General features: G+C 40.2%; 1 long non-coding RNA gene across 1 annotated transcript in view; it reads left to right on the plus strand.

Annotated features, from left to right (window-relative positions):
* The window catches only part of LOC140066047 (uncharacterized), an 82,631-nt gene extending 63,807 nt beyond the window's left edge, over positions 1-18,824 (plus strand). The window contains exons 4-5 of the long non-coding RNA XR_011848084.1: positions 16,543-16,639; positions 18,134-18,824. This is a non-coding gene — a long non-coding RNA (uncharacterized lncRNA). The remainder of the gene's footprint in view (positions 1-16,542; positions 16,640-18,133) is intronic.
* Positions 18,825-25,280: the final 6,456 nt, after the last annotated feature.

Here is a 25,280-nt window from a genome sequence, read left to right on the forward strand (position 1 = left end):
GTACTGTGCTGGTCTCATATATACAGGATAGGAGTAGTAGTACTGTGCTGGTCTCATATATACAGGATAGGAGTAGTAGTACTGTGCTGGTCTCATATATAAAGTATAGGAGTAGTAGTACTGTGCTGGTCTCATATATACAGGATAGGAGTAGTAGTACTGTGCTGGTCTCATATATACAGGATAGGAGTAGTAGTACTGTGCTGTGCCCATATATATACAGGATAGGAGTAGTAGTGCTGTGATGTGCCCATATGTACAGGATAGTAGTAGTAGTTCTGTGCTGTGCCCATATATACAGGATAGGAGTAGTAGTACTGTGCCCATATATACAGGATAGGAGTAGTAGTACTGTGCCCATTTATACAGGATAGGAGTAGTAGTACTGTGTTGTGTCCATATATACAGGATAGGAGTAGTAGTACTGTGCTGCTCCCATATATACAGGATAGGAGTAGTAGTACTGTGCTGTGCCCATATGTACAGGATAGGAGTAGTAGTATGTACTGTACCAATATATACAGCATTGGAGTAGTAGTGCTGTGCTGTGCCCATATGTACAGGATAGGAGTAGTAGTATGTACTGTACCAATATATACAGCATTGGAGTAGTAGTAGTGTACTGTACCGATATTAACAGGATAGGAGTAGTAGTATTGTGTTGATCTCATATATACAGGATAGGAGTAGTAGTACTGTGCTGGTCTTATATATACAGTATAGGAGTAGTAGTACTGTGCTGGTCTCATATATACAGGATAGGAGTAGTAGTACTGTGCTGGTCTCATATATACAGGATAGGAGTAGTAGTACTGTGCTGGTCTCATATATACAGTATAGGAGTAGTAGTACTGTGCTGGTCTCATATATACAGGATAGGAGTAGTAGTACTGTGCTGGTCTCATATATACAGGATAGGAGTAGTAGTACTGTGCTGTGCCCATATGTGCAGGATAGGAGTAGAAGTAAAGTGCTGTGCCCATATATACAGGATAGGTATGTATAATATATACAGGCTAGGAGTAGTAGTATTGTACTGTACCGATATTAACAGGATAGGAGTAGTAGTACTGTGCTGGTCTCATATATACAGGATAGGAGTAGTAGTAGTCTACTATAATGATATATACAGGATAGGGGCAGTAGTACTGTGCTGGTCCCATATATACAGGATAGGAGTATTACAATTATTAGGACTTTTATATAAAATATTTCAAGAAGAACACAATAGAAGAAGAATAACTAAGGAGGGCATTATATAAAACATAATAAGTAGGAGCCCTATAAGACTGTATAAATGATTAATTGGAAATGATATATTATGTCATTATTTATGGGAGTGATGTCCAATTTAATTTATTAGGTGTACAGTATTATTTACTCAAGGGCTATAGTGTGTATTGTAATATACTGAGAAGCTGCAATGTAATATTTGATTTATAGAGAGAGGGCAGTATGGTTTTGTTGTGGGGGTATATTTGATATTTGTGGGGGGCACCAAGTGGTCAGTTGTGTTGTGATGGGTAAATATCATTTAGGAGCACAGTTGTTATCCAGGTGACTTTATATTGTAGTGACTGTGATACTTTTAGTTGCACAGTGTGGAGATGTACCATACGGAGCAAAAGATATCTGAAGATAAGTAAAAAAAGGGAGAAGTTGTCCTGCAGTTCAGTACCCAAAGAAGAAGATATGTGACATGTGAGGTACTGAATCCCACTTCTTAGTCTAATGACTGTAATTACTGACTAACTATCTAGACTATTTCCTCAGTGTCAGTGCCTATCCTTCTTTATGTGGTGCAGCGAGGATACGGGAAAGATGAAGGGTTATTCTTATTGGTAAGTTAGTGCTGAGCACTGACGATTACATCCATAAATGCCTTGGCCACTGTTAACTCCTGTGAAATATGGAATATTTCCAGGTAGCAGTATGGTGGGCCCTCAGGATAAATTTCTCTGGTGGGCCCCAGGCACCCCAGTCCGACCCTGTGTGCATCTGATGTTTATGTCTTTTCTTTTGTCCAAAGACATTTGCACTCATCTGGGAGGAGGATTTGGGAGAGGTATAGGGGTGGGAATGGTTGTTTCCTGTATGTCTTTATTATTTTTAAAAATATGAATAAAAAATTATTTCATCAATAAACAATGTAATTCTGTTTTGGAAATATGTGGTTATCTATGTTGTACATATGTAGTAGAATTGAAGTAGGCTTGTTTCTGTTAGTTTATCTATATAGTATGTTCGGGTCTGGTACTATATCTACAGATAAAGCACTGGTTAACCTGACTGGCTTAATCTGTTGACCAGAAGTGATAATTGTATTGTGTATTGTATATAAATACTGGGATCAGATTTTCTGTGATAATCACATGTTATATTAATCACAGTCATGTTAACCAGTGCTGCATCTGTATCTACTAAGATTGGTTATATTAATGTTTTTAAGTACTGTAGTATGTTTGGTTCTGGTGCTGGCACTATCTATAATTTCTGACTCTTGGAGCCACAGTAAAACATTGCCAGAAACACTACCATAAGTGAAAATCTTGTCAGGAATAAAATCCCTCTGGATTTGAGCCAACCACTAGTGTCATACATTACTAATGGATGCAGATTTTCATGACATCTCTATAGAGGGACCTGGTCTTTTCTATTTAGAGATTGAAAGGTCCCTTCCTCCTGTAGTGGTTCTGGCATGTGCAATGTTATACCACCTGGGCCTGACCACAGTGTGGGGGCAGCTGTGTTCCCTGGGACCGGCTGACATGAAATTGCGGCCTAGAACCATAAATACATCACAATAGCTTTGTCCATGAGAAAAGGCCTTGTCCACGGCATCAGGGTTAGTGGGGAGATGCAATAAAAGGGGAAGGCTGCAATGAAGAAAAGAGATGCCTCTGGGGCACTCCTGTTTGGTGTGTGGTGATTCCCAGGCGGATGGTGAAGGGGAGACCCGTGATTTTAGCGGCAACAGGCTTTTAATACTAAGCCTCTTAGTATATGCCTAGCCTTTTCATATTTCCAGCTTGGAGTATGCGGCAGGGCCATGTGTATGGCATATTGTCCTACTGCCACAGTTTCCTGGCAACGCTGCAGAAGACCAGAGGCTGCAAAAGAAACTTGTCATCTTTCCACAAATAGATTAAAAAACGGTTGTCAGCAAACTACATAGGTTCCAAGCCAAGCTGTCACCATCTCATAGTGAACTGGCCCAGGATAAGGCTTCCCCAGTAAAAAGAGAAACATAAATGCCATTTTGTAGTTTTCTTTTGGTGTCCACAAAATTTTATTGCATCTGACACTGATTCAGAAATCCACAAGCCTGGGAATCATGATTAAAATGAATGAGGGAATTTAAACCTCAGAAGTAGCACAAACTGCAGCTAAGGAGTGGCTGTGGCCAGTTATACTACAGAAGGAGGTGCAGAGTTCACATGATTAGAACTAGCATATATTGCCTGCCTTAGCTTTTTCTGATGTAAATTCAGTTGTTGGAAGTCTTCTTGTGAGTTCTGGCCTGGTGTCTTGGCTTGGCCAGTGAAGTCTATAGCATGAATGTACTATAACAAAAACAGGTTGTGGACCCACTGTGCTATCCAAACCTCTCCGGTTTTCATCCTTTTACCCCTATACATGGGTTTTGCTGCAGAGAGATTCCAATGCCATTTCCTCTTGTGGTGTTCCAGGTGTGGTAGCAGCTTACTAAAGATGGGTCAGAGGATACAAGAGGGAAGCACAAGGGGTCAAGTTGTAGTCACAGAAAGTGTGGATGTCAGGGTAGGCAACAGGTGTTGAGCAGGCAGTAAACAGAAAAAGTTCATGCTATATACCAGATATCAGGGTGGGCATTTAAACTTCCTTGGGAGTATTAAGGTTTTTACTGGTGTTGTTGGCTTTAAAGGGTGGAAACATTATTGGAGGAATCTTTATAGTTGTAGCAATGAGACTGTGAGAAACAAAGTGCCAATACACAGTGTGGCCATGAAGCTGTCTGGTGCCCTGGGCTGGCCCACTCCTACTGCACCCCCTTCGCATCCCCCCATCCCTAAACCCATTTGGCATGAAGATGTTGTGCAGGGGAAAATCATGGCAATTACTGGCGTTTCACAGGTAATTGAAATTATTTCAAAACTTTTTAAGCCAAAAAAGCTCATATATGTCCCCCCATGTATCTAAGTTCTTTCCCTTTTAGGTATTTTAGGGGGAAAGTATTAGCTACCAATAAAATATATTCTTGTATTGCTTGTGTTGGAATTTGCAGACTTTGGCTTCTAGACTATTCGGTGAGTTATTCTATGTTCTCATGGGCTTTGTGATCGGTTAATTAAAAAGTAATAATCCCTGTGATTTCAGAGCCTGGAAAGGTCAATGTGACCTTATAAAGAAAAGGCTGACTCCAATGTCAATCAAAGAATTGCTCTTCTGATACCAACATCTAATTGATGCCGCTGTCTTTAAATTTTTATCAACATTGATGATATCAAATCCATGGCTTGCAATGCATTTATATGTTAGCATAGCAGACGACTGCTGCTGTGACTCCACAATGGGCTATGGAATAATTAAGAATGTTGCCTCCATGATATCGACCTATTGGCTTTGAACAGTAATTTGAATTCATAGTAATTTTTCTGTTGAACTTCATTTACATATCTATAAGTATCATGTTGATTTTTGCATGCTCAATAACTTGCCCCATGCTGTGGACTATAGTGAATAATACTACAATATATTATAAAAAGTGTATTTTTTGTGGTAGGGGATGAAACTGTATATACGTTTCCCAGGATTGTATTTTACACCATAGAGCACAACATGCTGTGCATTCCCATGTAGTAGGAGACTGAAACAAGTGCACTTTGCTTTTTGCTATTTTGCTTTCACATAATGTGTAACATGCTACAGTATGTATAAAGTGGCACATTTCAGAGCCACATGCTAATAGACCACCCATGTTGTGAATGTATTAGCATAACAAAGCCTTATGTTCATAACAGTAACTAGAGTTCTCTGGCAGCAGGGCAAAGTTCCCAATGGGGCCCCCTCAATCCTAACAGTGACTATTGTTACTACTATTACCTAAAAGTTATGAATTTCTACATCCCAAAAGTCCAGATCTATCCAAATATTATGTGGTTATTCCCAGCGATAAACCCTAGAACAGAAAATAGAGCCTAAATGTCTAAAACATTTTTTGCCATTTTTCAACATATTAAAAATTTAATAAAAAGTGATCAAAAAGCATATCCAGTCCCCAGAACGGTAGCAAAAGAACCCATCAGCTTGACCTCACACAGATCCGTACAACTAATTATGAAAAAGTGCCAAAAGATGATGAAACAAAGAAATTTTTTTTTCATACAAAAGGTTCCAAATATTTAAGTTTACTGAAACACAATTTGGTATCCCCCTGATCACACGAACAACAACTCCAGTCATTTGGAGTGCAAAATAAAAGCCATAAAACCAAGTCTGCTAGAAAATGGTTTTACCACATTAGAGGTTTTTTTCCACTTCCCAGTACACGGCATGGAATATAAAATACTGTCAATTTAAAGTACAATTCATAGAAAATAAACCATTACACAGCTCTGTACATGGAAAAATAAATAAGGTATTGACATATAACATATCGTCAAGGGTGCTGCCGCGATCCATGTCACGGATTGCGGGCACACCCGTGCCCCTCTCCGTGGCGTGGCTTCCCCCCGGGCCACACTCCCCTCCCCACGCTCCTGCGCCTTTCCGGCCTAGGCTATGCACGCATTCGATGATTTAAAGGCCCAGCGCACTTCTGATAGGTGCTGGTACTTCCAGGTTTCCCATAAAGACCGGCGGCTCACATCACTCCCCGCCAGATCATTGACCTTTATGGTGATAAGAGAAAGCTTCCTTAGTGCGTTGTGCCTGTTTCCCTCCGTGTTCCCGTTCCTGCTCTGCTTGAATTCCAGTTGTGACCCCGGACCTGACTTTGACCTTGCATCTCTGCCTCCTTCCCTGACTAAGCACCTGTAACTTACCACTAGACCACCTGCTGAATCTGAACCTTGACCTTAGCCATCTCCTGTGGTGGTCCATGGGGTCCACTGACTCCATACCCTGACAGTAATATCCGGCCATGGACCCCACCAAGGTGTCACTTCCGTTACTGGCTAATCTTTCCAGCATTGCTTGTTCAAGTGACCACCGCACTGGCCTTTGAGCACCATCATCAGGTTCTAGCGACTACTCCAGTCACTCTGGCTTGTTTACCGGCAGCAGAACCAAGGCTCAGACTCTCAATGCCCGATAAGTATGATGGTGACCCCAAGCTTCTATATAAGTGTTGACTTCCCAGTTGTCTATGAGGTTAAGGAGGTGTTGGACATGAAGACCGTAAAAGGTAAGAGGTTCTTCATTGTAGACTGGAAATGGTTCAGGCCCAAAGAGAGATCCTGGGAGCCAGAGGAGAATATCGTGAACCGTAGACTCCTCCAGAGGTTTCTTGGGACCAAGAAGAGGTGGAGACTGAAGAGGAGGGTACTGTCACAGGTGCTCCCACAATCCATGTCCCAGATCGCCGTGGCGCGGCTCCCCCCGGTCTGCAACCACCTCTCCACGCTCCTACTCCTGTCAGGCCCAGGGCACACGAGCGTCCCCACTCCGAAAAGCACGCGAGCTGGCACTCAATGATCTAAAGGGCCAGTGCACCGCTGATTGGCGCTGGTACTCCCGGGTTTCCCATAAGGACCTGTCACAGCTGAGAGATGTTTACCTGACATTCTCTACCTGATGGAGAATGATTGGCAAGAATGAGGAGAATACAGAAAGAAGGGATGGATGAGACCAACAAAGATATAGAAAGAGACAGCAGCAGCCTAACAGTAAGTAACGTCTGTGCCCAAGTGCAGTCCAGATGTGCAGTATAGTTAATGCTGGTATATATGTATATGATGTGTGTAGTAAATTAATGTTTGGTATATATTGATATGTGTGGGATATTATTATGTGCTGTTTATTCATTGCTGGTAAATATTTATAAGTGCAGCCTAGTCATCTATTTGTTTGGTTTATTCATTGCTGTAATATATTTATGTGTTTGCCACATTATATCTTAGTATAAGCATTGAAGGTATTTTCACTGGGGTGACATATTTTTATATTTTACGCTATATTTACAGCTGGGAGGCCTTATTGTAGATGTTATCATAGCAGTTGGCCACATAGATTTCTTTCTTATTATTTTTAATGGGGGTAATTTTTCCAGTTAGGATCGGCCCTATTTCAGCCGTGTTTGGGTCGGGGTCGGGGTGGGGGGCCCAATTTTGATTGTCTGTCTAGGGCACCAAAATGCCTCATCCCATCCCTGCTAGCTGGAGATGAAACACCACTGGTGAGTTAGTTGAAGCCATTTCTAGCTGTGTCTGATTAGTCCTGGATTAAGCGACAAACCTTCTAGATCCACAGACCCACTTAGAAATGTAAGTAAAGCATGTGGTTGTGGTTACGCTTTACCTAGACTAGAATCTATAACATCCATGTCTTTATGGGGATCTTCCATAAAAATGAGACATGATAAACCACACTTAATTATGTGTTATCCATGACCCCCTTTAATCAACTGTTAAAATTATGTTAATGAGCAAGAAGGGCTCCATTACCAGAGCCCCTTCGTGTTGTAACTGCACAGGCTGTTACACTCTGCAGGAAGACTAACCCCCTCCCATTTTGCGCTGATGCCATGAGATTACAGCAGGAGGAGGGAAGTGCTGATGGACCAGGGAAAGGGTGAGATGTGCTCCTACACAGTGTAATAGCCTTTGAAGCTCACCGGACAGGACTCCTTCCAGGTGGGAGTCAGCAGCAAGAGGATGCTGTGGGAGCAAGGGAAAGGTTAGTGGTTTCATTATTTTACAAAAGGGTCACTGTATATATGTGAATTTTTTACAGTGGTGAGTTACTGTGTTTATGTAAATGCAATGAGGGAAGGTACACTGTAAATATGTCATTTCATTGGGTGGCTATGTATGCATGAAACAGGGAGCATTGATAAGATAAAGGAGAGGTTAAGCCACTTCTCATATGTGCAGGGCCAGAAGACAGGCTCTCATTTACTACCATACTGCAAAGATGCATTTAGCACTAGGAGTTGATCAGGGTCATTGTTATTTTATAGCCAGGTGCTCGGAAATTGTCAACAGATACAATTAGTAAAGCCAAAGCATATTCAATGCTTGTTCAATTCTTCAATGAATAATTAATAGTACAAAACCTTCAAACATCATTAAGCAGAAAACAACACAAGGTACCAGGAAAAAGAAGATGGACAAAGCCTGTATAATAATGCTGAACCCAGCAAAAGGTACTGAAGAATACTGCAGATTTATTAGAGCTGATGTGTGCAGCAAAGTTATGACAGTCTGTAGTCAACACTACCAGTTATGTTTGTGGGAAATGTGGTAGCCATCAGGAGGCATAACTTGAGGGGGTGCAGAGGGTGCGGTTGCAACTAGGCCGAAAAAGCTCAATGGGCCTAAAAGGTGTCACTTTTCCATATGAGAAGGTTAATACTATAAACCATAGTTGAGGACCTGGCACGGACTCTGAATTCAGCTTAAAGTCCACTAGTAGCCATATAGAAAGCAGGACACAGGTTTAGTAATGCAATTCTTTTAATTTGTCACAATCGAATCACTCCCATGTGTACGAGTCATAAAACAACATGGTGACATATACTAGCTGTGAAGAGGCATAGAGGCTAGAATATGTTCAGCAAAAATGTTTGTCTGCAAGAGGCTGTGGTGAGCCCTTCTTCTTTTGTGTGATATAGCTGAGTATTTTAGTGTGGCCTTTTACCTGGGCCAGCCTGAGGACGCTTGCTAACGTTGCAGTTAAAACTGCACTGTAATCAGATTTGATGTACTTTTAGATACTTTAGCACAAAGTACAATTGTATATCTATACAGGAAAAATAACTTGGAGAAATATAGAAACAGCAAACATAGATCAGGCAGTCATCGTACCATATACAGTAGTAGAGGCTTGTAGGCCAAGGCGCAAATCACCTTTTTACAATGTACATAATATTAGGAATGAAGGGAATTAGGAGCCTCTGGTTCTTACACTTCTATCAATCTCAATCCTTTGGGCTTAGCACTCGGAAAGCTTCCCATTTAGCCCAGATTTTGGAGTGGCGGGCTAAATTTCCTAATCTGCCACTAACTTAACGTTCCATCTCCGGATTTAAATGGACTTCACGGATAACAGCTGGTATATTAGGGACCTCTGATGATTTCCACTTTCTGGCTATACTGACCCTGGTTACCGTAAGAATGTGAAATGCTACATATCTGCCTTCCCTCTTCAGCGTATCTAGCTCTAAATTTAGTAAAGCAACTTGGGGGCCCCAAGGAGGGGAATACAGAAGAACCTTTTTAGCAGATCAAATACCGATTTTTCATAGTGGTTTCGACTCTCTGCATGCCCACCATGTATGTATAATAATGACCCAATTTGGGATTGACAATGCCAACAGGTGTGTGAGGAACCTTGGTACATCTTGGACAATCTAAATACAATCTATATACAGCAGCTTACAAGAAGTTTCTAAGTGATTTATGCACTTGGATGTCTTATGTTCATCTGTGAACTGCTGTTGTAATTCCTTTTTCCATTTTATAATGTTTCTGTAAGCTATGGATACTCCCTTTTTCCTTCTCACTAAGATCAAGTGCCCAATATCCTGCATGTGTCGCTTCCCCGCTCGGAGTTCACCTTCTTCTTCCTGGTGATTGTAAGTGCTTGATCTTGCAACACAATTTGAAAGTTAAATCCCGTGCATGCGACACAACCCCCTGTTAAATATCTTTCACAGCCGCAAAAAAAACCAGATTTTTGGCACCTGTATGATTGGCGCGCATCCAGGGATTCCCCTGCCCTGTTAGATAAATGGATCCCGTTCACAGCAGTCAGGGATCTGCATGTGCGCAGGAGACGCTACTCTTGGAAACTAGTCCCGAGTATCGTGTTACTGTGGACAGGCCATCCTATAGTGACTGCGCTAGGACCGGGCAGAAGTCACAGAGGATGTGCGCACATATGTCAAAATATCAACGGTACGGTAAGGGACCCAAACCTGGTTGCATGATCTGTATATTTTAAGTTGTTTAAAGTAAAATAGGTGTATGCTAATAAGGGTGTTGTGAAGAACCAGTATATCATAAATCGGGCAGAGATTATTTCTGTAGTGTCCATAACGTCCATAAAGTGTATAGTAGCAGCAGTGAATGGGAGTTGCAATGCTGATCCCCTGCCTTTCCACTATACCGTAGTAGGCCTCTGCTAACAAATTATTTGAGTCCCAGCAATCAGATACTGCTGACTTACTGTATCCTGTGGATAGGTTATCAGTGAAACAAAGATTTAAAACCACACCTTTAAGGTGAGTAATTTAATGAAGAGATATTTGTTGGGAGTAACAGTTGATGTGAAAACAGAGAGTGGTTATCAATTTAACAGAGGAATAACAAGTAAAACTTAATCTTTTACAGAGTAAAACTTTGTCACATTAATCAATCTGATTAATTATTTCTGTTGTATAACATGCAGCCATGAAAATTGTGCTGCATTTTTCATGTAATCCTTTTAAAAATGTAAGGGTGTGTTGACACCAGGACTTAAGGGAAACCCAAAAGCCTGATTTAAAGGCACCATTCTATGAAAAGCATATTGTGGGGGAAAGAAAATCATTACAACGTTTGGGTCCCAGTTATACCTTAGATACCTGATAATGAAAATAACATCTGCATTATCAGAATAACCACAATACTGACCAGGTATTCAGCTAATTATGCCATCACTAGTTTCTAAAACGTAATCAGTAAAGACAAAAAGCAGTCATTGTCATCATCATCAAGTGAAGGAACTGAGTGATGAATATTACATTTACATTCTATTTCACCCAAGGCTTTTAAAATTCTTGGGGAAGTAGACTTTTGATACAAACTGTATTTCAAGGACGCCTTATCTTGAGTGAAGTACAGAGAATTTGCAGCACATTGCTTTTATTTAAACAATGAAATGAACATGGATAATAAGCTGCTCAGAAACATAATAAATCCTTTCATTTCTTCACGATTGTAACATCCTCTTGTTTCATTATGCACCTGGCATTTCCTTTGACATATCATGTATGGCTTGGCCTCTGTTTGCAATGTAAAAGAGCAGAAATTTTTCATTGAAGGAAACATGATGATGAGAATTGATAATTTTAAAGAGAAACAGAATTCTGGTGAAGAACAACCCTTTATTTATTCTTAAAATATGCCAATGTCCATAACTTACATATTTAGGGCTCATTCACACTGCCGTCTGCGGGGCCGTACATGCGGCCGCAAATTTGCGGCCGCATGTACGTCCCCATAGACGGCAATAGCGGCACGGCGGGGATCCGGTGCCACACATGTGTGGCACCGATCCGGGCCGCACACCGCAAAAAGATAGAGCAAGCTCTATCTTTCGGCGGATGTGCGGCCGTGTGCCGCTATTTCCTATGGAGGGAGGAGGGGTCACCCCCTCCTCACCTCCAGCACACGGTGGTATGCCCGCACGGCGGGCATACCGCGTGTGAATGTACCCTTAGGGAGAGAGACTCCTAACTGGTAGGTGTTTTTACCACCTAAGGGTACATTCACACGGCCGTATGCATTTTCTGTCCTGTATTTACAGCTGTATTGTGGTCGCAAATACAGGCTGTATGACATCTGTATGTAGCCTGTATGTAACCCGTATTTTCACAGTATTTTGTAAAAAATACAGTGGCTTGCAAATGATGTCACTTACTTGGCCAAGCCCAAATTTGATCAGCTGACAAGCCCAGACTACATTTTCTCTTTACTGAGAGTGAGGTTAGATTCCATTGTGGAATATATAACTGGATATATAGATGTACATGCTTGTATCATCTATACATGCATATTTGCAGGTATACAGCATAGGAGTAGTAGTACTGTGTCCCCATATATACAGGATTGGAGTGGTAGTACTGTTTCCCCATATATACAGGATAGGAGTAGTAGTACTGTGTCCCCCTCCCACTTGGCAACGGGCATGTCCCCATTTCCCCCTAGACAACAAGCATGCCCCCCCTTGGCAACGAGCATGTCCCCCCTTGGCAACGAGCATGTCCCCCCTTGGCAACGAGCTTGGTCCCCACTCCCCTTGGCAACGAGCATGCCCCCCCTAGGCAACGAGCATGTCCCCCCTTGGCAACGAACATGTCCCCCCTTGGCAACGAGCTTGGTCCCCACTCCCCCTGGCAACGAGCATGCCCCCCCTTGGCAACGAGCATGTCCCCCCGAGACAATGAGCATGTCCCCCCTTGGCAACAAGCATGGTCCCCCCTAGACAACGAGCATGTCCCCCCTTGGCAACAAGCACTTTTGTGTGTGTGTTTGTATTTTTTGTCTTCCAGGACCGTGCATGCTGTGGACTACTTCGGATTCGTAGGATTCCGTCGATGACTGGCATTTTTTTTACAAATAAATTGGTCAACGAGGGTGTGTCCGCATTTTCTTTCAATAAAACTTTCTTTTTGTAATTAAAAGTGTTTTTTATTTCTTTGCGAGACTCTATAATCAGCCATAATAGTGGTGCTGTCTAGTTGACGGTGTTCATTATTAAGGGCTGGCCTTAGTGTTTGCCTTTTTTTTTTTTGGCAAATTCACACTAACGCCCATTCCATTACCCCGGTACCCACCGCCACCAGGGGTGCTGGGAAGAGCTGGGTACAAACCAGTACCTGACCGTCTATAGATGATCAGGTAGTGGGGCGGCTGCAGGCTGTTATTGTTGCGCTGGAATAGCCTCCTAACAGCGGGCTATCCCAGCTCAGCAATGGCAGGCTGCTGCTGCTTTTTTGTATCTGGCTGATTTGGACAATCGGGGGGAACTCACGTCAATTTTTTTTTCATTTTTTGGCAAAAAATTGGATAAAAAAAGATGTGGGGTTCACTCTTTTAATAGGGGGAACCCTACATCATTTTTTTGGTCAGAATTGTTTTTTTTTAATTATGTAGGTACCACCCTATTATTTATTTTCATTTATTGGCCAAAACAAATTAAAATAAACGATAGGGTGGACCCCACATAATTAAAAAAAAATAATTCTGACCAAAAAAATAAAGGTGACATGTAATTTGGGGCGCACAGTAAAAGCCGTAAAATCCAAGCCCACAAGAAAATGGCACAAATGGGTTTTTTCACCAATTTCACTGCATTTGGATTTTTGTTCCCGCTTCCCAGTTCAGGGCATGGAATATTAAATACCACCACTATGAAGTGCAGTTTGTTACACAGAAAACAAGCCGTCACACAGCTCTGTACATGGAAAAATAAAAAAGTTATGGATATTTGAAGGAGGGAAGTGAAAAATGAAAACATAAAAAATGACAAAGGGCCAGGTCATTAAGGGGTTAAAATCTCCTAAAACCTATATAAATTTTGGATCCCAGCGCACGTACCAACCCAAAGAATAAAGGGGAGGTGTCAGCTTGAGAGAATAGTGAAATCTGAAAAACAGAGTCCAATAGAGAATGTGGGGCATGCATTTTTTCCTCAATTACTCAGTACATTGCATGGAATACTAAATGGCTTGCACACTCTTTACACATCTTTGCACACCTTTCACACCCTTGCACACCCTTTTACACCCTTTATGCATCTTTGCACACACTTGCACACTCTTTCACACCCCATGCACATTCTTTCACACCCCTTTCACAATCTTTCACACCCCTTGCACACTCTTTCACACCCCTTGCACACTGCACACTCTTTCATACCCTTTCATACACTTGGACACTCTTTGAACTTACATTTCACAGGCTCCTGCTCTGCACACTCTTCAGACACTCAGCTGACAGCTGAGAGCAGTGCTGAGGTCACGTTCTGCAGCGGTCACGTGATCGCGTCTCCACGGCAACCCACAGCACAGTGAACGGCCGCATGCGGTGGATCCCTTCTGGCAACGTAAGCAGCCCCGATTTATTACAATTCCATACACTTCTATTGGAATGGCCGCATCGCAAATCTGTCCAAAAATAGGACATGTTCTATATTTTGCGATGCGGCCATCTGGTCTGGTCACGATGCGGTGAGACAACGTTTGCTCACCGCATCAGTACCAGGAGCAATATAGGTCTATGGGGGGCTGTGATCTGGTCACAAATCATGCGACCAGATCACTGTCCCCCTCACGGTCGTGTGAATGAGGCCTTAGACATAGTAGAGGATCATCAGAGGTGGATTAACCACTTCCTGCCTTTTTCATTTTTGCGTTTCCATTTTTCACTACCCACCTTCAAAAATATATAACTTTTTTATTTTTTCATGTAAGGAGCTTTGTTAGGTCTTGTTTTCTGCGTAACAAATTGCACTTCATAGGGACAGTATACAATATTCAATGCTGTATACTGGGAAGCAGAAAGAAAATTCAAAATGCAGTGAAATTGGTGAAAAAAAGCATTTGTGCAGTTTTTTTTTTTTTACGGATTTCACTGTGCACCCCAAATGATATGTCTACTTAATTCTTTAAGTCAGTGCGATCACAGGGATACCAAATTTGTACATGTTTTATAATGTTTTCATACATTTACAAAAATTAAAACCTCCTGCACAAAAAAATTAGTTTGCCATCTTCTGGTGCTGATAACTTTTTCATACTTCAATGTACGGAGCCGTAGGTGATGTTATTTTTTGTGAATTTCAATGACGTTTTCAGTGCTTCTATCTTTAGGACTCTATGACCCTTCTTGGGTACTTTAAAGTGTAACTAGTGATTTTACCAAATTACCATATGTGGTTTCCCCTCTGAAAACAAGCTGAATGATTTCTGCTCTGTTCTTAAAGGAAACCTACCATTTCAAATGGTAGGTTTGAGCTGTAAACACCGAGCACCAGATCAGGGTGAGCTGGTGCCGGTGCTTAGTTTCGTTAGTGTTAAAACCGCGGTATCGCGGTTTTAACACTTTTTAAACTTTATAGCAGAAGCCACTTCGGCGCTGCGCGCGTCCGTGCGCGCGCAACGCCTGCGGCATTTCCTATGTAGGCGCACGCACGATCGTGCACACGCAGTGCCGAAGCAGTTTATGCTATAAAGTTTAAAAAGTGTTAAAACCGCGATACCGCGGTTTTAACACTAACGAAACTAAGCACCGGCACCAGCTCACCTTGAGCTGGTGCTCGGTGTTTACAGCTTAAACCTACCATTTGAAATGGTAGGTTTCCTTTAAAGTATTTGACAAAATTCTCTCTCACTAGAGGTGAAGTGGGTGGAGAATTATGTCTGTCTGTCTATGTCCTCAAGCTGAGGCCAGTTAGCTTGCCCACAGATCCCATGATGCTTTGTGTTCCCTCTCAAAGTAATTTAGCATTAAATACATTTAATTTCCCACAAATAAATCCACTGAACACTGCACAGTGCATATGCAGGATGTATATGGTGACCAACGTGGATCAGGGAACATGTAATAGATGGGAGAAATCATTAGTACATGCAGTCTATACCTGTGCTGTATGAGCACTAAGGGTTAATAGCTTAGCTGCACAGAGCTGATACTGCCCATGACAAGGTGGGGTAGCAACATGAGGAGAGAGAGAGAGAAACTGGAAGAACTGAGGGAACAGGGAGAACTTGTACCTCAATATTCTGAGTAGGAGACATCTGGATTGACACTTCCAGCTCTGCTACATTCACATGACTTCCTCCTCTGGGAGCAGGGAGCGGCAGCTCCTCCCTCTTCCATGAAACCATCAGATAAACAAAGTACTGACTCGCAGGGCTTATCAGCACATGGAGAGGAAGCAACGATTGGAGCACTGAGGTAATCTGAAGGGGATAGAAAGGAAACTACTGGATATAGGTAACAAAGATAATAGGAAAAGTTGTTTTACATCCCCAGAGTTATTAATTTATGAAAAATAAAAAAACTTTACAGTTATTCTTTAACCCTAGGTTGTCTAATTGAACTTATCATATACTGCCATACTACAATATGGCAGTATATGGGGATTTTCCTCCTTATTCATTACAATCGCTGCCCCCCGATTACATTATGGAGAGCCATCTTTTTTAAGCCGCCGGCAAAGCTGGAATGGACGGGTTAACATCTAAAATCAGGTGTTGGCACCGATTGCGGGTGTTACTGGTAAGTGTTTGCTGTAATATGCAGCTTCCTGCAGCCGATTGTGTGACATACTACTATGTCACGCGTCGGTAAGGGGTTAAGCGTCAACGACCCTATGCTGTATGAAAATTGTGGGCCCCCGTCATTCTAATTTTTGTACGTGGTTTGATATTTACTACCATGAACTAGTACCAAAATCAAGTGGATGTCATAGACAAAGATAGGAAAGGGGATCGGTTCAGTTTAAAGAAAATCTATTCATAGATCCAAGCACTATGCTAATGAGCCTGAGGGGCTACCCAAGACCCTCTGTGATTTGGCTTTACAGATTGTTACACTTTCTCACTGCTCTCCTGCTTTCTCAGCACTTCTGCAGTAAGAACTTCCTGCTCATTGCACCAGTGCTGAAGGAGCAGGGGAGGAAGCAATAGATGACAAACATAAGAATACTACCGCAGTCCCTGGATCTACGAGTAAGTGTCCCTGGTTTCTCATACATGATTTTGATGGTATATTTCCTTTAAAGAAGCATGGCAGATTTGAAGAGGTTATTAAAGGTAGGTTATTATTTAACTCCCATGGATAGGGCCTAACTTTTTTGTGAGAAAACTCCTCTAAGAGTTTTTATATTTCCACCAGTATGGGGCGGGGGGGTTATTGTATTTATTATTGTATTAGAGATTTTTACCTATCCCCCACCCCCAAGTAGCTCTGCATTCTGTGCTGAGCATCAGCTCACAACTGACATGGTCTGATGATGTCATCACAGATAACTTCAAATCCCCCTTTCTTTTACTTCAATTGAAATTAATCTTAGACTTGCTGACAGCTTACAGTAACCTCTTATTTTCTTGATTTCAACCTTTTGTAATGTCCTACCCTTCACTCTTTACTATATTTACAGTAACTATTTCTATTTTCCCAGAGCCTCTAATATCCTAATTGCAGGAAAGACTATTTAGACACCTATATAGGAAAGTACTCTTTACAGTTACTGTAGAGACACTAATGAATTATTTCTACCGGTCTTGCATGATCAAACTGTACCTGCTTTGTCTCCTCCTATCTTTCCATGTTTCCTTCAATAAAAATGTATTGTTTCTTAAGGGGCTAAATGCATTTCTAATAACAAATCATTTTAGTGACAAATTTAAAAACGAACTGTGGTTATAGCATATAGGTATGTCTCTTACCTACAAGCTACGGGGACTGGAATTATAAAAAAAGAAAAATTTGATTCAGGGAAATTATGATAAATATAGGATATTTGATGTCCACCCATCCTGGATCAACACTGTAAAATGATAGGTACAAACTGTCTCCAGGCTACATATAAGATAGGTTCTTTAGGTTTGTACTTAAAGGGATATTCCACAAATATGAACTGTCTGATCCAAAAACTCATAAAACTATAAATAAATATAACAAAACTCAATGTCACAAAATGGAGCTTAAATAGATTGAATTTATGATTCACAAAATGTTTAGGGAATTCTAAAGTAGGTGGAGTTATCTCCAAGATGGCCACCACTGAAAACTACAGGTCCCATGATCCTTCTGTTATCAGCAACTCCTCCTCTCTCTTATGCTCTGCACCCAGTGATAATCTAACATCATTTTCCTTTTTTCATCTACAGAGCTGTATGAGGGCTAGTTATCTGTGTAACAAATTGTCCTTCCTAATGACAGTATTTCATATTGCATGCTTTGTAATAGAAGGCATAACAAAAATTCAAATGCAATGAAATTGTGGAAAAAAACACATTTATGCCATTTTCACTGTGCACTCAATGTAATACCTCTCATGTATTGGTTTGGTATGATCACTGGGAAAGCAAATTTATATATGTTTTCTTATGTTTTAATACATTTTTTTTAATTTTAACCTTTTGTACATGTGAACTATTGTCATGTGTTTAATGAAAATGCTTTTATTTTTCATATGCTTGCTGAATGTTGAAACTTAGAGGACGTTTGACCATGGATGAAGCTGATCAAAGTTCACTTCTTTGACTGAAGAATGCAAGACCCACACAGCCAATGTTTACATCTATGAAGATGTACTTACTCAAGGGAAAACAGAGCCTTTGTGTCTGCAATGGCCATGTAATAATTTACCAACCAATGGACTATGGACATTACTTCTTTATCCCTGAGTAACCAAGCCCAGGTCCTGCCCCACTGAAGGTTTCAATATAATCCTTTGTGACACAAATAAAGCATCTCAAGTCTGCCTAGCCTTGCATGGCATCACTGCTCCACAGAGATCGAGCTATTATACTATACTTTGTCTTGGTGTGATTTCTTTGAGCTCGACATACAAATAAATTGTTCTTCATTTTGCCCTATTTTGACACTAATAACTCTTTCATACTTTGGTATACAGATCTCTGTAAGGAATAATTTTTTGTTGGACGAGCTGATGTATTCATTGCTACCATTGTAGGGACTGTACAACTTTGTCACTCTTTATTCAAAATTTTATGTGTTGTAAAATGGTGAAAAAGTGGTGATTCAGACATTTGGGCACTTTTTTCTGATATAGGGTTTTAATATTTTGGAATATACAGATTTATGGGATGCGATGATAACTGACATATTTAGATTTTTATTTATTTTTAATTTACTTCCATTTTATTTACTACTGTTAGATGTTTGATATAACTAGTGTTTATATAACTGTATTGCAATATGATGTTAATATACAGATCCTTTATTACAGACTGCCTCAAGCAGGCTGTTAAAGGGAGCATTATTTGGCAGCCATAGGAGCCTCCCAGAGACTCCCAGCTGTCATCGCAACCAAAAAGCAAACTTTGATGATGTTGTGGGGGATGCCGATTGGCAGTACTATTGCTGCATTTTATGTGAAATGATCGGCTTTGGCCATTGAACCTAACAGGTTAACTGGCACGACTGTTGCCGGCACCAAATGCAGCAGTTAGCTGCAGGTATCTGCCTATATGGAGAAGGAAAAACCTATGAGCCTTCTCTATATAGCTCCAACCTCTTTATGATGTATATTTACAATGGACAATCCTTAAGTAGTTAATAGAAGAGATCAATTGAAAGTTATTGATTTAGTTCTGGTGGAGAGGCTGTCATTGTCACCTGGTCATACCTTTCCTTAGAAATATGGCATGACAAGTTAAAGGAAATTTACCATTTACCAAAAACTATAAAACACCTACACATACTGACCTACCCTCTTCTTCATCTTGATCCCAGCAGTGTTTTTCTAGAAAAGAAACATAACTAGCAGCCTGGAGTGTGAGGACAAGATATCCAGGGTTCCTAGCTGCTAATTATGCATTCCCCCGTTCGTTAGAGGGAAGCATGCATCATGGAGGAGACATGATTTCACGCCTTTCACGTGACATCACCACTCTCTCCCAGCATGGGAGAGAGAGCTGCCGAGGGCGTGCATAATTTCCAGTTGCTAATTAAAGGTTTCTTTTCTAGGTTATCCCGGCGTTTAAACTTAGCAAAGAAGACTGCGGGGATGAAGATGAGCGTGGGTAAGTATGTGTAGGTGTTTTTTAGTTTAACTCCTCCCTGTTCCCATTGCTCTCATGTCTTATTAATAGATAGACAAATTACTACTGAAAAGGAAGTTTAGCGAGTCTTTTCAATAGAAAAAGAAAGTTAGATTTTATAACAATTGCAAATTAGGGTCCCATAGGTTTTTAAAATCTTTTACTTTTTTATTATTATAAGGTGATGTGCCTTGAGAGTATATAATACTGTACTTCTGGACAATGTCTGTGCATTGGTATATTAAGAGCTGCCTCATAAATCAGCATTAAGTAGAGTGACATTCTGACGTGACATGGCGCCTTAACAGCGGGAGATCTGTCACCTCTTTATCCTCTTGCTGATGCAGAACCTGAAAGGAAGGAGATCTGGGGGAAAGGACAGATGTTCCCTCGTTAATGGTGACAAGTTTCCCATCTGTTCCCAGTCAGTTCTGTTCCTGCTGATTTGAGCCCTGACCCACATTCCTAAACACCTAACAGATGGTGGGCATCAAAGGGGACTGAAAGACACAGATAAGCATGGAGATATGATTTACACATCATCTAAGTCCTGTTCAGCATATGCCAACTGCCAAAAAAATTGCATTAATTTTACTTTTGCTTTTTTTTCTTTCTTTTCAATCTCTTTAAGTTGACTTTGTGTATAAAATGATTTTTTCCTATCACTTGACTGTGATTACTATTATGTATATAAATCAGAAATTATTTAAGTGAATAAGAAACTGTATTATGGTAAATCTATTTTTTATTAGAAGGCAAAGATGTAAACATTACAGAGTTTATAGCGCCAATGTAGAATAATGCGGGCTCATTCCATTTGAGAAAAACATTGACATAAAAGATTTCCTTACCACATCACCAGCAGCCAGCATTGTAAAACATAAGAGCAACAACAGGAAAAAGAAAAAAAGAAGCGGAAGATGAGAGAAAAAGAGAAAACTTACTTGTGCCTCTCATTATGCCTACCACACTATACAATTCTGACCTAGGACCATATTTTAAGGTCAATGTTTCCCTAGGCACTCACATTGCTTATGCCCCTTATTGGTACCATCAGGCTGTCGCTTCTGCCCATAAATTATTTCCAGTTTGAAATGCATTGGGAAAAAAGTATCATCAATATGTTTTCTAAGAAGCAAATTGTGCTGCTAATGAAAGACCCTTTATAAGTTTGAATTCCTTTTTCCGAAAGGAAAAAATAGGAGGCATTTTCACACATCCAGACTTGATTACATAAGCCAATTCAATATTCAAAAAGAAAAGGTCCATTTAAAAAAATTCTTAGCAATACCATTTATCGCATTGATAAGCGATCTGAAGATTTTGCCTTACAATCATGCAGCCAAAATTGCGCAAATATGGCTAATTCTCAGCATGGACAAAATCAGCCGCATTTGTATCTATCTGGACCTAAACACGTAACACAATACATATGAGTGTACATGTACAGACAGCATTTAATACCTCCCTAATGATAAGACACAAGCCCCCCACTGACAATGCACAAGTTTCCATCCCCCACTGACAACATGTAAGCCTCTCCTCCCTCACTGCCCACACGCACTCCCCTCGCCCATTGACAACACACATGCTCTCATCCCCACTCAAAACACACAGTCCACCTCCCGCACTCACAACATACAGGTCCCCCACTCAAAGGACACAAACATTCCCTGCCCTACCCACTACAGACATGGCTGCCTTGCACCAGTCAGTAGTCCCCCTTGCCTCATTTTCTTACTCCATGCTGCAAATCCTGAGCTATGCTGTGGGTTTGTAGCCTCCTATGTCTAGCTAAAGCACCTTTGTTAGCTGCAGGATGCAAGACCAGGGAGGAGGCCGATATTGGGGTCTATAGGGGAGAAAAGGCTGCACAGGCACTGCCATCCCTCTGCTGTGCATCCTTATAATAGGTTAGCTTATCATATGGATCTATAAGGGAGGGAAAATTTTGGAAGCAGGAAGTTATATGCCTGGCCAAACCATAGAGCTGAACAGCATGCAGTGAGAAATGGAACGAGCAGCCCCATCTCCTGTTTGACAGCCACCGGAAATACTCTATGGCCAGTCCACACCTTGTTGCTGAACACAATTGAAGCCTAAACTCCACTGGTAAAAAGTATAGACACAGACAACTCTTCAACCATAAGGGCTCTATATGTGTTTCAAGCATGGTTGCATAAGGCTATTTCTGAAACATCACATGGAATTAAGACCACAATTTTTGCTTTTTCTTACATTATTTGTCTGCAGTGCAGCTGTTTTTTCTTGTTACATCAGTATTGCAGGGTATTGTGGTGAATAATTGAATATTGAATATTATTATAATGAACACGCAATCACAAACGAAACAATGTTTTAAAATAAAAATAAAGCAATAAATTAAAGAAAAGAAAATCTCCAAAGCCCCGTTACATATAGCACTTAAATATAAAACAAAAAATCACCATACAAACCATGTCCATAATGACCCTTACTATAAAAAAAAAATCATTGTTAACCCTGCAAGAATAGCAGCGTGAAAAAAAAATACAACCAAAAATTGTGATATATATATATATTTCCACATAAAATGTGATAAAAAGTCTTCCTATCTAGACGAAAAAAAAGGTTCTGCTGTAAAGCACAACATGTCTTACAAAAAAATCTCTAGACCAGCTCTACAGACCAAAAATTTAAGGAGTTATTCCACTTGGAAAATCACAATGCAAAAATTATAGATTTTTTTACCCATATTAGGTTTTATTCTACAAAATTAGTAAAAATATAGAAATTTGCTATTTCTTTAATAGTGCTGACCCATAAAATAAATATAAGATATTACTAGGGGAAATAAAAAGTCAAAAATGTATCACAGAATTTGTGTTATTTCTACAACCCTCCCCCAAGTCAATACATTTTCAGCAATAGGACATAGTCACCCCAAAATGGTATCATTGAAACATTTATGCAAAAAAATAAACCCTCACATGGCCACATTAATGGAAAAACAAATATTTTGTAGCTCACAAAAGTGTACCAGTGAAACAAAAAAACTTGTTTGCCCAAATTTTATAGGGCAAAGGGGTATTCCCACGAAGACTAGTTTCTTATATGTACTCAGGATGACAAAATAACACATTCTCAAATTCATTGCTTCCCTGCATTGGCCCGACAGATTTTACCAACTTTTTTGTGGTGCACCTTTAACATAGGGCATGTGACAGATTTTGCATGTTAAATCAGGCGCACGGTCCTACTAAGCACTGATACGCCCCCTAATTTGTGTTGGATGATGCCTAGTGCAGCTGCAATACAAAACAGTCGCTTGCAGCACATTTATGATGCAAGCAGTTTACACCTAAAATAACGTACAAAGTCCATCAGAAAACTGGCGCAAAGCCCTTAGTAAATGTGCCCCAATGGGTTTCATAGGAAAGAGGCCGTAAAAGTTAGACTTGACCCACTAATATTCGCATGTAATAATAAAATGGGTGTGGACGATGCTGTGCTGTGCTGATGATCTACTTTTCCAGTGCCTTTAATCCCGTTGATCCTGTTCTAATGGGAGATGAAATAACTCACCTAAACATAGAGCTTGCGGTAGTGAACTGACTCAAGAAGCCTTGATTACCTAACTAACAGATGGGCAACATGTTTGTGAAAGCAGTGCACAGCGCACTTCTCCTCCACACATTTTGAAGAGCAACAGAAGCTGCTGAAGCACCTGAAGGTAAGTTTTACTTTATTTCTTTTCTGTACTCATTCAAATGGATATATCTCCTGAACCCTGGCAAACACTTCTTTAATATGATGTATGGATTGTGTTTGGATGCATAACAGAGCCAGAGATATCCACCCTTAAAGTTGTACTAAAAAAATGATTTTTACGTACAGCTTTATATTCTCAATTGTAACTCTGGTTCCCGTAAGCATCTGTGCACAATCCATAAATCATATTAAAGATGAGACTGTTTAATATGACACAAGAATTGTGTTTCTACATTGCAAGAGTTCAGAAGATATAGGGGTTTAAGTGTGCCACCTCCAGCATGTCAGCTGAAGGCAGAATATAGAAGAAGCTGCTGGAGACTTTCAATTTGCAGAAGTACACGCACCCTCTGCACCTGTAGCTGAACCTGTGAAAGGGTAATCGAATAATGCTGTACATATAGATCATATAACATATTTTGGTAAAAGTTACTACTTATTTTAAAAACTTTAATTAGAAAAATAACAAAAAAAGTTTACTTTTTTACATTTGCATTCAATTATTGGCAAATTTTATGAAGAAAAAAATATCTAATTAATAAAGATATCGTATGAAGTTACAGTCTCACATGTCAAGAAAAAAACAACGTTTTAAAAATTGTTATGACATGTAAAACTTTTCCAGGGTCTTCAAGAGTCCTGTGTAAAGTAAAATTGGGGGAGACACTTTATGTTATATGGAGGGTGTACTGTATATAATAACATCAGAGATGCCATACATTATATAATTTATACTGGGGAGCTGTATATAATATGGGGGTATTTAATATTAATGTAGTGGGAGACTGTATATATTTTAACTCCTTAAGGACACAGACTTTTTTTTGTTAATTTTTCCCTCCCCACATTCAAAATTCTATAACTTCTTCATTTTTTCATGCACAAAGCTGTATGAGTTATTATATTCGGCATAACAAATGATACTTCTTAGTGATGGTATTTATTATTCTGTGTCTTGCACTGGGAAGCAGGAAACAATATGCATTTGCGCCACTTTCTTGTGGTCTCAGTTTTTGCGGCTTTCACTGTATGCTCTAAATAACACCTCTACATTATTGTACATTGATAAATGTGGGCCATTATTAACATCTCCTTGCAATAATCTTATCCTAAATGTAGACAAAACCAAAGAAATGATCATCAATCTATGAAAAAAAACAGTCTCGTGACCGGTCACCATCAAAGGTCATTGAACAATCTATATACACATACACATACATCTATATACACATCCATACATCTACATGCAGAATCAAAAATCTGCAACACGCCAATAATTCTATAAAAAAATTATTCAAAAAGGCAACATTTCAGGTCCTATCCAGAAATATTTGTCAAGCAATGTGATGGTTACAGAGAATTAAATTTAAAGGAAGTGCTCTCATTGGTGCAGTTGTTCGAGAGTGGTATATACTATGCAAGCTCTACGCCCAGTTATGGCATCATCTAACAGCTTTGGCCAGAAACAAACAGGGGATCACTGGTCTCAGCATAATGGAAATGTTTTTGATCATAAACACCTGCCATTGTGGAGGGTGCATGATCAGTGGCCAGGGAACACAGCACTCTGATGGTGTATATGAAACTAACAGGTGCAAGACAATTCTTCCATAAACATAATATACCCAAAGCAGTACGAGACTCCGTCCACTTAGTTCTGCCATTTAAATTATAAACGCTAGTCTGAAAATTAACTAATTGAATGATGAATTATTGAATGATGAATTATTGGTGTGCTGCCCTTTTTGATTCTATTTATGGATGTATTGATCATGTCCATAGTGTGCATCAGCTGTGGTTTTTGTTGCTGCTGTACAGGAGTAGACTA

This window comes from Engystomops pustulosus, chromosome 6, assembly GCF_040894005.1.
Source record: "Engystomops pustulosus chromosome 6, aEngPut4.maternal, whole genome shotgun sequence".
Taxonomy (NCBI): domain Eukaryota; kingdom Metazoa; phylum Chordata; class Amphibia; order Anura; family Leptodactylidae; genus Engystomops; species Engystomops pustulosus.